The sequence below is a fragment of the Hippichthys cyanospilos genome, chromosome 22 (genome assembly GCF_059441005.1).
Source record: "Hippichthys cyanospilos isolate Australia breed blue-spotted pipefish chromosome 22, RoL_Hcya_1.0, whole genome shotgun sequence".
In the NCBI taxonomy this organism is placed as follows: domain Eukaryota; kingdom Metazoa; phylum Chordata; class Actinopteri; order Syngnathiformes; family Syngnathidae; genus Hippichthys; species Hippichthys cyanospilos.
In genome coordinates, this window is record NC_142390.1 from 5376099 (window position 1) to 5389457 (window position 13359).

Genomic DNA, 13359 nt, shown 5'->3' on the forward strand with positions numbered 1-13359 from the left:
CAATGGCCCCCTGTGGGTAGTTTATCTCCAAATACATCATGTATTTGTGTTTTGATAAAGGAACAGGCAGTTTTGACGTACTCCTGTAACCTCCCGTGTTAGCGCCGTTGTTGCAAATGTGATTTATGCTACCAGTGCAACTTTGACCGAAGCCTTCAAGAGGGTTGATATCAACTGCGTAAAAGAGCGCAAATATTTCTCCATCGTCACTTTGCTCTTGTCACCCAAGTATTTCATCTCACTGGTGGTTTCCCCACATGAAATCAATGGAGATCTTTGCTGAGAAATCTCAGTTCAGGACTGCACCTGAGGTCTCATTGATTATATTTTTACATGTATTTGTTTAGCCTGAGAGGCCCAATAACATAAATCTAAATATATTCCATCGATTTTAGCCTTCATGTTAGCTTCCACAGAGGATTGACGAAGAAGCGTGAAAAACAAAGTTCCTAGAACCATGAACTCCAAGTCAATTAATTGGTACCTTAATTGATTCAAACTAATCACGACGCACCTTTCCCCAAAGCTGGATGGAGAATTTCATGTTTTAAGAAATTGTTTAGAGGGCTACATGGATTTGGATTCTCCAAGCTTTGAGTGTAGCATACATAGCTAATGGGACGAGTCATACGTCAAAATCAGGTGGTCTTACCTTAGGTTAACGCATTATTACAGTGAATGAAACAAATAAAATGATGAGGGACGGGTGAGCAATGATAAGTAGAGGTATCAGGCTAAAAAAATGTCATAATTACAGATAAAGAATAGAAATTTTCTATTAATTTCAGGAAATCTTAAGGAAAAGGCTAAATTTTTCTTTAAATTCAAAATCATTGGGTTTTTTGGGGGGGGGGTTGTTTATCCGAAGTACAAGTGGTATTGATTCTTGGTAACGTCACTACTGTTAGTGATCAGATAAAAAAAAGTGGTATCGAACAACAGGTATCGAAACAGGTGAAACTTACCTTGGTCTCAAACAACCAGCAAATCCATTTTGCACACAACAAACATGATGTAAAAAAACTAATACATGTACTGAAAATAAGGTGGATAAACTCATTTTATGAAAAAATGTACAATAAATTGGACTTCAACCATGCCGGGACAACAAAAATGATGCCAGCAAGTCAAGATGACCGCTCGTAGCGAAAGTCAAAATCTAATATGCCCGCTGCCCAAAACTCATTTCAAAACTTTAATGAATTTGATTGTTCTGGTTCCTCTTTTAGTTTGTCCAATCGTTAAATTAAATCTCAAAGTAATCACAATAAGGGGCATGTTGGACAAACCAATCCTTTTTCAGTCAGGGAAATCTGTTTGCCGTTTTTCCCTAGCTAAATCATCTCCTACGCAGCTCGGGCTTTTCTATTTCTAGTTTATTCCGCCACAAAGGTCACAGGAGAAAATGTAAAATATTACTCACAGGGATGATCAAACTTGCATCTTAGAGCAAATCAAGACAAACCTGAGGAGAAACACACACAAAAAAAAAGAAAATGGTGAGAAAACAAATGAGAGCTGACTGATGGCGAAATGTAATTTCTATGGCGAAAATGATGTCATGTCTTTGGTTGCGCCGGGCGTCCCGAGAGCCGCGGCGTACCCTCACCTGATTGTTTTTCACCTTGTTTACGGCCCGGCCTCCTTCTCCCAGCCGGCATGGACCTGTCTCATTACGTCCATCTCAAAGAGTCACTCGGCTGAAATCTGGAGACGGGAGGGGGTGGGGTGTAGCCAAGGACAGGTAAGGAAAGACGATTAGAAATAAATGAATATAGTATGGCGACACGGTGTAAATCTATCCTGACCAGAGACGAGAAATGGTGTGGAAATCACAAGCGGCATGTAAATTTGTCGCAGGCGGGACGGGCAGGGAAGGGCAAAGGAACATCTGACAAAGTGCACCTCTGCTTTAAATCAAGACTGATGTCTCGCGAGGGAGTCAACTTTTTACAGCGGGCGCGCATAAGCTGACGCTCTTTGAAGCTCATTTTCAATGACTACGCGGCCAAAATATGGCGGGCCGGACTCGAGTTCAAAGAATTTGGCGCTGGCGGCTTGAGATGCCACTCCACAAAAGGTTCAAACGGAGGAGCGTGGAGGTGTCCTGGAAGTGTACAAGAACCCGTGCCCTCCATAGCGGTACCCCCCCCTGAGGCTCGCTGAGGGGAACTACGCAGCGTGTCTTGCAGACTCCTGCAAAATGCATAACTGGTTCAGTGAGCGGGGAAAATCACAACAAGAGACCCCCCCGAGCCTGACTGCCGTGGCGGACAAACAGACAGTCCTTCTCCCACAAGGCCACCCCAAAAAAAAAAAAAAAAGTAGTTTGACTTATGTTGGGGAATAATATGAAATTGGAGCCTACTTATTTTTTTGTATTCATATATAGTCTATAGTATATAAACTATAGTATATCTATAGTATATATATATCTATAGTATATATATCTATAGTATATATATATATATATATATATATATATATATATATATATATATATATATAGTCCACTGCATAAATCTATACGCTAAAAAAACTCAGAAATCTACTTAGAACAGCAATCAATTGCATCAATTTATGCATCAATTTGGTGAGCACAAAAATAGTTTTGCGTTGTCTCAAAGGACTTGTAAAACTTTATTCAGTGTATGTAAAACTTGCTGGAGTTTGGCTGTAGTCCAGGTTTTGGCCTACAGATGCAGAAGATGGAGTCTTGTGTGGGCTAAACCTTCAAAGTGACAAATGCAAATGCGCACGCCTCCCGTCGGCGCACGCTTTGTAATATTTCTCTTTTGCACATATGGAGGCATTATGTCAAGAGTGTGACACCCCATAATGTGAATCAGTGTAGTTTTGACCTTTATCAAGCAGCCAGTGTTTATCAACACGTAACACGCGGAGGACATTGAACGTTGCCCCTGCGGACGACGCGGGTTATCTCCCTAAAAGTAATACGACTGCCACGGAATGATGGTGTCATTAGACGCCGGTCCATCCGTCCTCGGCGCCGCGTGACGCCATGCGTCATGTTGACATTGTTTTTCGGCGGCGCCGTGCATCACCTGCCGTCTCGGGGGCCCGCGGATCATCGATCTGTCCTTTCGGGTCCCTCGGAGGCCGGCGATTAGCTCGTCACTCTCCGCATTTCTGGAGCAGAACTAATCAGGCCGCGGAGCAGACCTGTCTCGCCGCTACCCATGCGTGACTCGTCTTATCAATGTATGCGGGAGACAAACAAACTACGCATTTACATCCAGAATTCTACCGCCGTCTTGGTAGCGTGAAGATATGTGGCGCCTATGGATCATGTTTAATTGATTACACTGCAGTTGACTTGTTTAGAACACCGCCTGACTGATAAGAGGGAGGAAATTGTCAACTTTCTTTGATTTTTCTGCTTAATCACAAGAAGATAAAAATAAATCACCTTCAGACTTGCTTTGGGGTTGTTTGAGCGCAAAGATCTGTTCTTTTAAAACATGCTTTGATGCTCGCTGCTGCAATGTCCATCCACTTTGGAGCCGATATCAGTTTCAATTGTAAAAATTTCAGTCACTTTATTTTTACACAGTTCATGACATTATGCAAAGATGATGAAATTCTAACATTCGCCCACACCCCTCAAAAAATTGCTGATTTTTCCCTCTATTTTATATATATATATATATATATATATATATACACACACACACACACACACACACACACATGCTGGATGAGTCACACTGTCACTGAGGCAACCAGGGCATAGGCAAATTAAAAATGCACTTCCTCGCTGACTTGGCTCTTAATGCATTAGAGCCCATGCAAACATTTTCCTTTGGAATTAATTTGTATATGGCTGTATGAAATATTAACTTAATTTAAATATTTTACGACAAATAATGAGAGCTCTTGACCTCTGGATTTAAATTTAATTAGCACATGCAGAATTGATTAGCCGCGTTTTTCCCTTGTCTGTCTTGGACAGTCTAGCGGTATTTTTTTTTTTTAAGAATCGCAGAAGTGATAGATGGATATGATGTGGAGCCAACCGATAAATCGGCCCATTATGGCTCTTCCAATATCACCAATTCACATTTTACCTTTGTGTATTATTTCCAGGAGTTGAACAAAAGTAACACAAATGTCATTCTTACACAAAACTCTATACGATAACGTTGTCTTATTAAATCGTTAAATAATCAAAGACAATCTTCATTTTTGGACAATTATTGGGTAGGCAATTGAAAGAATTGACCTGTATGTCACTACTTTACACACAACTCAAAAAGATTTCGTACCGTATGTCGGGTCTTAGACATAATGGCAAAAACCCCAAATCGTAGACCTGCATAGACGCCTTACAAATGATTTAGGGGCTTTTTCCACAATGTGTTATTTGGATCGTTAAGAAAGCAACAGTATGTCAATGATAGATTTTTTTTTTTTTTTAAACGGCCAAGCATGAAGCATGCCACAGCCCCAATCACGGAGCGACTTGCCTGAAGGTCGCGCGCATCGCCGAATGCAGTCTCCTCCATCCCATTTGTCTACATTATTTGTCTTGGCTCAGAAATGGGCTGCAGGTAAAAAAGTCATTTGCCTGCTTGTCATCCCCAGTCACCTTCCTCCCAGCTGATATCAAGGCAGCCCGTGACACCAGGCCACAGGTAGAGGCGCTTATCATCACCCGCAACCACGCTCAAGCATTTTGCTGCGGCCGCGCCATGGAAAATGGGGAATATAAAGCAAGCTAATACGGCTGTCAGGATAAAAACACAGATTTTCTTGCGCCCTCAAACGTAGACAAAGCGGAAGAGAATTCTTGATTCCGCAATAATAGCAAGCGCTGACAATGAGGAATGACAAAGAGGTGAATCGTGAAAAAGACGGCAAAAGAAAGCTGCAAGCTGATTGACCGACATAAATCAGGTCACCCCAGCACAAAATGTAGTCCAGAGAAGAAGGTGAGAAAAAAGTTCATGTTTACTATGGATATTTATGATTATGATGGGAAGCCAAAGCAAATAAATGCTAATTCCTCAGCTCCGTCTTTGGTGCAAGTTGTCTTGCCGCGTGATGATTAATGCAACGTCTCCAGCTCGCTCGTCCTTTGCAGCTAAATAAGCCGCGTTAGGCAAACAAAAGCTAGTCAGCACTTTATGCAACTTTGAAGGGAAAAAAAACCCTCCGCAAAATGAGGTAATCCATCACAATAAACAAACAGTTTGTTTGGATTCTTATCTCATAGTGGGAATGTTGGTTTTAAGAGTGAATGTTTGTCATTTGACGCCGCGCATAATTTGGAAATGTGCGTAGTATTCCATGCAAACTCCACGGCATCAATGTAAACTACACGAGGAGTCATTTGTTTTTCTAATTGGTTTATTTCAATGCCTCGTGTTTGTTGAGGCACCCATGGTGAGGAAAAAAAAAAAGTGTTTGAATACTGATGGTCCTAACAGCGGTTCTCAAATAGAAATACGAGTACACCTAGGGATACTTTAATGCAATTTGGCGGGGTACATGGGGGGGTTTCTGCAAGTATCTTCTAATTGTGCTCATCTTTTCGATTAAGTCTGTCATTGATGAATGTCTATCATTTATCCACTGTCCTTTTAATGCTGTGTAAGGAATTGTACATTTTCTTTTCAAATAAAGAGCAAATGAAATGGAACATGAAGCAACACTATATTATATATATATATATATATATATATATATATATATATATATATATATATATATATATATATATATATATATATATAGAATTGAAAAAGGTTGAGAAGCGCTAGTTGTCAATATTAGATAAAGCTTTTCCTTACAAAGTGGTCCCACTTACTGTCTAGTCCACATTATGAAAATGACCTTGTCACAATATAAACAAAAGGCAAAATGAAAGTTGGCGGGAACAAACAGCAATACATTCAAAACGGGTGCATTAGCCTTGCACTATGAACAAAAAAAAGGATGCTTTTGAGGACCGACAAAAGCGAGGAAGAAAAAAAATATTTTTGTTTCTCTGTAGACATGGTTAGAGCAATTTTAGCGTGATGAGAAAGGAGTGCAAAATAACCGTCTGGATCAATAATGAGACATAATCAAAGTTTGAATGTCAACTTTCTAATTACTGTATTTTGTTTTGCTGCTTTCCTTCTTGGAAAGGAATAATAACATTCATATTGCTCTATTAAATTGGATATTTCACTGGCACAGAGAACGGTAACAAATAAGAAGAAAAGCCAACTATGATAATGAATATTTAACCTTGAAGAAACAAAAAAGCTTTCTCGTTGAGTTTAAAGGGGGAAATATTCTCTAAATATTCATAAATAATGTTGTAAGAGTACAGTAATTGTTATACATGCACCATATCCTTCGTTAGAGTAGTAGTTTTCAAACCTCTGTGAAATAATTTTCATCCAAGTATCCACAAAACAGAACAAACCATTTTTAACGATTTAAAAGAAGAAAAAAAAGACTCAAAACTGTGCTGTGACACACATGTGGGATTTATTAAATTTTAGAACTACATTTGAAGTGGTATATCCTGACGCATTTTATTCAGCAACTTCGGATAATGGATTGTGTAACATGATCTGTTTATTTCTGGCTAATCTGACAGAAATTTCATCACACGTCACCCTGTATTCTTATAAAACTTGAAAGGAAGTCATAGATTGTTTTGCTATAACAAAATAGCAATAAATGGTTTCATGTTCCAATCCATTTGCTCTTAATTTGAAAAGAAAACGTATCATACCTGTCACGGCATTAAATAGAATTCACTAAGATTTAACGCCTTCACATAACCCCATTTGAGAATCACTCATTCAAAGAACCGGTAATTGTGGGGGGGGGGGGGGGGGGGGGGATATTGGAATATTGTGATTGAGATTTAATATGCGATTATTTTCCCATACAGTACATACAGTAGATACTGCACTCAACTTAAATATTGTTCAATTCCTTGAGAAAGTCCTTGTGACTGAGTAATGTGTCACGACATTTTCAATCATTAGCTTCCTTCGAGGTCCTTGAGGGGTCCTTAGGTATATCGAATAGATTTTACCAAGAAGCATCGACGACTGACGTGACGAAGAGGCTATTGATCCGCGCGCATTTTTCCTCTGCCATCTGTACAAGCTGCGTTTTGCCTAATTATTTTTGCTTAAATGATTTCCTGACAAGCCTCGGTGCGGATAAAATGTTACTTTTCGCCGATGCTGCGGTCAGCCATGCGAAGAGAAGAGAAAGCACAGGGGGGGGATTATGTAACTGACTGATGACACAGGGTGGAAGGGGGGGGGGGGGGGGGGGGCTTTATAAAGCAGAAGTGTGAATATCATCTTAATAAGACATCTCAAACAAGTTCAAGCGGACACCGTTCCGCCTGTTCTAAACTCATTTCCATCTCTATCGGCGTGACCCCGGGCCTGGGATTTCTAATCCATGGCTCGGGAATGCAAAAAATAGATGTGAGCGAGCGGGGGACTTTTTCCAAAGAATTTGTTTGGTCTTTAAAAGGGACACGCGCACGAGGACGTCCGCGCTGTCTGAGCACCCTTCGGAAAGATGAAGCAAAGAAGAAAAGGCTCCCCCGTGCAGCTGGGGCGTGATGTACTGTACGCCGCTCATATGCCAACCTCCGACCTCAAGAGGTCAGCCATGCGGGAATCCTGCGATTCCGGCCTGTCAGATCCTGCACGCACTCAGGCGTGGCGCACGGAGAAGCAGGGGAAAAGAGCAGCGCACGTTCAAACTCCAAAAAGCTCTCCCCAAAGCATCGGTGTTATTTAAAATCTGGCTGCATGGGACCATGCCAAGGTCCCCCCCCCCCCCCCCCCCCCCCCTCCCCCTCCCCCTCCCCTCCTGGCAGTCCTTTTTAGTGGGGTTAAACTGATACTCTCCGAGGCTGGGTGGGTGGGTGTCGAGGGTGGGGGAAGCAGCCAGAGTTTCAGGGAATGCAATTAATCTCGCTTGAAATTCCCCTTTTGGTGTGATTAGAAATGAGGCGTTCCCCGGGGAGGCAGAGGAGGTGGATAATTTATCTCACAAACAACGATGTTATATCGATCGGGATGCAGATGATACAGCGGCACTCTAACTTTTTCTGGGTTAAATAATAATTAAGGCTGAATTGATTTTTTTTTTTTTTTTGGAGGGAGGGGCAAAAGCCTCGGATTTCAGGAGATAAAGTTTGATAACCGACTAATCAGAACATCTACCTAATAGGGACTATCATCTATTGTAAACAACTGTATCTCAATTTCACACTTTAGCTCATTTTCAAATGGTTGTTTTGTTTCTCAGTCTGTGAATTTTTACTTCAAAAGCGGCTTTTCGTCTGCAAGTGACCGAGATGCAAAAATTTACGGATTGGAAAACTGCAAGCGGTATTATGTCCGAGCTCCATTTTTACCGAAGCAAACAAACACGGCATGATTGTCCGAAAAGAAGAAAGAAGAAAGGAATCGAAAGGTGCAAAATCGAGACCGACGTGACTCCCGACGACAAAAACCGCGGCGCCATAAACTCCATCTATCAACATAAAGATGTTTGTTTTGCTTCATTTTGTTTTGGATGCATTTAGAAAAGCGGGGCGCTGATATTCTTGCTCCCCGCCAGTGGCCTCTCGCCGCTATAATACGCCGTTCTGGTTTCGCCTGATGCCAAATAGCATCAGCGTTGCTTGTGCAGCGGCCCAATGCCCCTACAGGGATCAATACACTTTTATAGCATCTGATGTTGTGTTTGGATAATTGATTCAACAGCCAAGGCGCGGCAGAACTGGCGGGAAGAGGCTCGGGTTGCTCTGGCTTCATCACTCGGGATCCGCCGGCTTCTTTCCGCGCTAAAGAGCCTTGATCCTCCCCGAGCCCGAGCCTGCGCGTCGACTCACATGAAGTCGTGCCATCGGCCCTCGGCTTTTGGCGGCACCGTGCCGAGCGGCGTATCTATGACTTGCAAATGAAGACGTAGGCGCCGAGAGACGAGCGGCGGATCTGAAGACGGCGCCGGGCAGGACATTGGCTATCATTAGCTTGGGTGAGCGTTAATAATGCGTTTGAGACGGACCGAAGAGGTCGTTTAAATGCAAACGCGCTGGAGAGTCCTCTGCCTCTCTCACGCACCTAAAGATTCATCATTTCCCTGTCAGTGTTCCTTCCCCTCCTCTGTTTGCGTGACATCGCAGGCCTTCCGGTGACATAATGAAAGGAAATTTCTTCTTTCGCTTCACGTTTTTAAGGCGCCAGATGTGATAAATGCAAGTCGCCTGCTCATTTAGCGATTCCAATTTTTGGCTCCGCGTTTTTTGTTTTTTATTACACGCCACGGGGATGTCTAGACAGGGAAAGAAAATCCTGCTTGGATTTAAATTCAGACTTGCATACCTTTCGAGAAATTTGTTGCAAACGTAACTGAAATATTCCAAGACTAATTAAGGGGTGAATCGTTAATCGGATTCAAATTGACAGCTTGGATTTTGATATTTCAAATTCGCCCTATTCCCTTGTGTGCAATGTTGTGTCCAATTTGTCCCAGGAAGACAGCAAAGTCAATTACATACCACCCAAACAACATGAGACATCAATGGAAAACCAGGACGTCCTCCGGGGAGGACACCGGGACGTAGTGGAGTCGCTCTAATGAGTCAAAAAAATATAGACCAAAAACAAATGTCCACTATAGTAGTAGTAAGTTAAAATAAATTACCATAATTCCCCAAATAAATGACACACTTTTTTCCCCCAAAAATGAAGGCCAAAAGTATGACTGCGTCCTATAAACGACAATTAAAGACTTGAGGTTTTGTTTTATTTGACGCCGCTTGATCAATCTCCATCAGCCGCATAAGCCGAGGTTTGCCGCAGGGATTTGCATTTTTACATCAGCTGTATTCTTATTTACAATAATTATTGTAAACGTACAAGCGAGAGGGTGGATGTCAGTTGACTTCGCTGAATTATTTTCAATAAAAGTCCCAGTCCATCACAAACAGGAATATTACTAAAAAGGAGGATCATGTAAAAGATCGTCTTCAGCACAGACGTGAAATTTAAAACAACGGGAATAGTTTAGACCGCTCAGGATATGATGCGCCATGATCAAGCTCAAATGGTTCAATCTGTCTATAAACTATCTGTAGAATGCCAGCGAGCGCCAGAAAATAGCCACCAAACTAAAGACGACCTTACAAAGAATTGAAGTGCGCCACATGTTCAAACACTCATCAAGCCACCATGTCAACCTTATTGACAGCAGGTCGCGGCCCCCTCCTGTGGCCGCCATTAAGCGAGTCTTCCCCGCCACCGCGGCTTGGCGAAATGTTTGCCGGCGCTTCTCAGCTGGAAGCGGCGCGTGTTGACAGAGCGCTTTCTTGGGTTGGAATAATTAGGAATCCTGCCTCAGCCGCACGTCTTGGCTTGTTTGAAAGATGGGTTATGATACGCTACGCGTGTGGTGTTTACGCCCGGATTCTCGCTCTCGACGGCGGCCGATCGATTCCGGAGATATTCCGACTGGGGGGGGGGACTCGCGCTGATTTGTTTGTGTCCCTTCAAACGCCATATGTTCCAATTTACTCAACACAATCATGTGTTGGTTCATGTTAATTATCCTTCCTGTTGCATCTACATGATTTCAGTGGATTACATGTAATAATCAGCATCTATGTTTATAATCACATTGCGGAAAAAAGCACAGCAGGAAGCCTAACCTGCTGGTCTTGGAAATCTTACACATATGCTGGCATTATAGCTGGGGATTGACAGCCCCATAAAAACAAATAATGGAACTATAGCATATTTTGGGCATGGCACAAAAGCCCTGGAAAAGTCGTAATAATTGTTGCGAAGTATCGCAAAACGTATATATCGCAAATGAAAGTTGAAGTCATCAGCAAATCTTGTGTAATGGTTTTTAAAGGTGCGTCAGGAACGTTTTGTTTTCAAATGAACCCTTTAAGCGCCAAATGCCAATCTTACCCGAAGCAACGTTTACAGCATGTCTTTATCACTAACTATTTTCAACCTTTTACAATACGAACGCTGGAAATTTTATTGGAAAAACTCTGGCACCTATAACGTTATTAGTGATGCAATTTTTAGACAATTTTTTAGGCAAGTTTTTTTTTTTTAGGCAATTTTTTGTTGTCGACTGAAAATGGCATCACGTACGCTGAAGACTCAGGTGATGACAAATCACAGTTCCGCTTTTGAATGTCACATGACCAACAGATAGACACTACCCAAGATCAGCACTGCTGATATCATTTTCAGTCAACCAAGTGGAAAATGTGCGTATTGATTGTATGTGAAAAACATTTACCAAATTAACGCTGAAAAAAACTATGGCTGTACTATCGTTATTACTTTCTATTTGTAAACATTCGATTTAGAGAAAATCGGTATAGCTTTCTACCTGTATTTGACATATTTTTTCTTTTGACTCTCTTTCTGCTGTAGACCATGAAACATCTGATCCGTACACAGCGGCGGGCAGGTGCATCACTTTCCACCACAAGCGATCTGGAGATCAATGGTCCGGGCCAGACGAGGCAAACGGCGGTGGCCGGGTCCAGTCGGAGACTCTTGAAAAGAGAGCCAATCCCGATAAACGTATTCCTGTCAACATCGCGCCGACGCCTTTTTAATTCAGGCCCGAGAGGATACACGGCAAGAAGAGGCCCGAGTCAAACTCCGTCCGTCCGCGTTGAGAAAGAGACGAGACAGGGGTCTAATGCGGGTCAGGGACATTTGGGGTCCGTCTGGTGGCCACCAATCATGGAGGACCCAGACAAGCTGTCACATGGCCTCTCTTCTTCTTCTTTTTTTTTTTTTAAATCCCCGCATATGTGATTAAACCAAAACTACCATCTGAACCTCAATGACTTTCACTCAAAGGACATGAGAGGAAATAGGAGCTATACGGTTAGCTTCTTTTGCGATATCAATGAAGCAAAACCGACGCGCACTACAATCACTGAACAGAATTTGGGCTGTGACGCTTTTGACAATTTTAATTGCTTACTTTTGAAACCCACGTGTGACTCTCGAGGAGAAAAAGAGCTCATTTTCTACAACACAGCTGTCGTGTTATTTTTCAGGCTGCTAATTATTGGCCAAATATAATCACAATCTCCTGAGGCCCACTCTTTTGCAAAGTTGGAACGACGTAGTCCCAAACTGCCTAATTAGTTCAAATATAATCCAGTATTTCAAGGAACTACGATTCCAAATTCAGATTAAGAGTTAAAAACAATATATCTTGTACAGTTGTACACAGTGGAAATGTATTTACATAAAAATGGATCAAAAATCTACTGCATAATGGGTGTATACTTTTGGCTTAATTGCTTTTAGGACCGCAAGACTGCTGACAAACGGAAAAAAAAAAAAAAACATAATAAGGACGTCATGTGGAGAATAGCGGATTACATACATTCGAAATGTTATGGGACGGTTCAATCGATACCACTTTTTGTCTTTTGCGTAAACCAAATTTCACAACACAATAATAAATGGCGCCAACTACTGCCGAGGAGGACTTCCTCTGTCAAATCATTTTTCTGCTTTACATATTGTGGCCCCCAGAAAATTAGTAGAGATGCATTGTGGGTTGTTTTTTTTTTTCACTATTCTGACCATTTGACAATTTTTCCCAGTCTATATTCCATAAAGGGTATTAATATTTGGTTATGTGTGGCAATAATATTATGTATTTTCATATTTTCCTCTGTCATGACCCAGGATAATATTTAAATGTATAAGGCCTTCTGGAAAAAAAATTAACGTTCACATTCATCTCTGCCATCGTCACACTTTTTATTACAAACTGACCCGGCCCCAAATCTGAAAAGAAAAGAGTAATATGGCCCTCGGATATAAATGTTTGGGGACGCCTTCCCGAAAATAACAATTCTAGTGTATTCCGTAAAGCACGCCTCGTGATTTGCTTGGCTCTTTTTCCCACCTACTTACTCTGCGTCAACTGCGCCATCCGTCGCATTCTTTAATGTTTAACGATTGTCTGGCGTCGGCGCTTTATGTACTCTTCAAATGCATACAAGGTTTCGGAAGAAGCACATGGCGCAGCGCTACTGCTAAAGTGTGGGCTGTGTAGTCACGTCAGGCAAATGGGATCAAACCACACGGCCCACACGCTTGGCGTCAAGCGCGAGACGACTTCAGCCGATGCGTTCACTGGTCTGTTGTCCAAAGGGGAAAAATTCTGGACGGGCGGGCGGGGACGGGATATGTGAAATGTTGAAATCAGCAAGGGGGATGAGCACGCTTTTGGTGATATTCCATCTGTTCCACTCACATTTTTAGACTGCTGATTCATCAATAAAGTCTCCACTCGCATCTT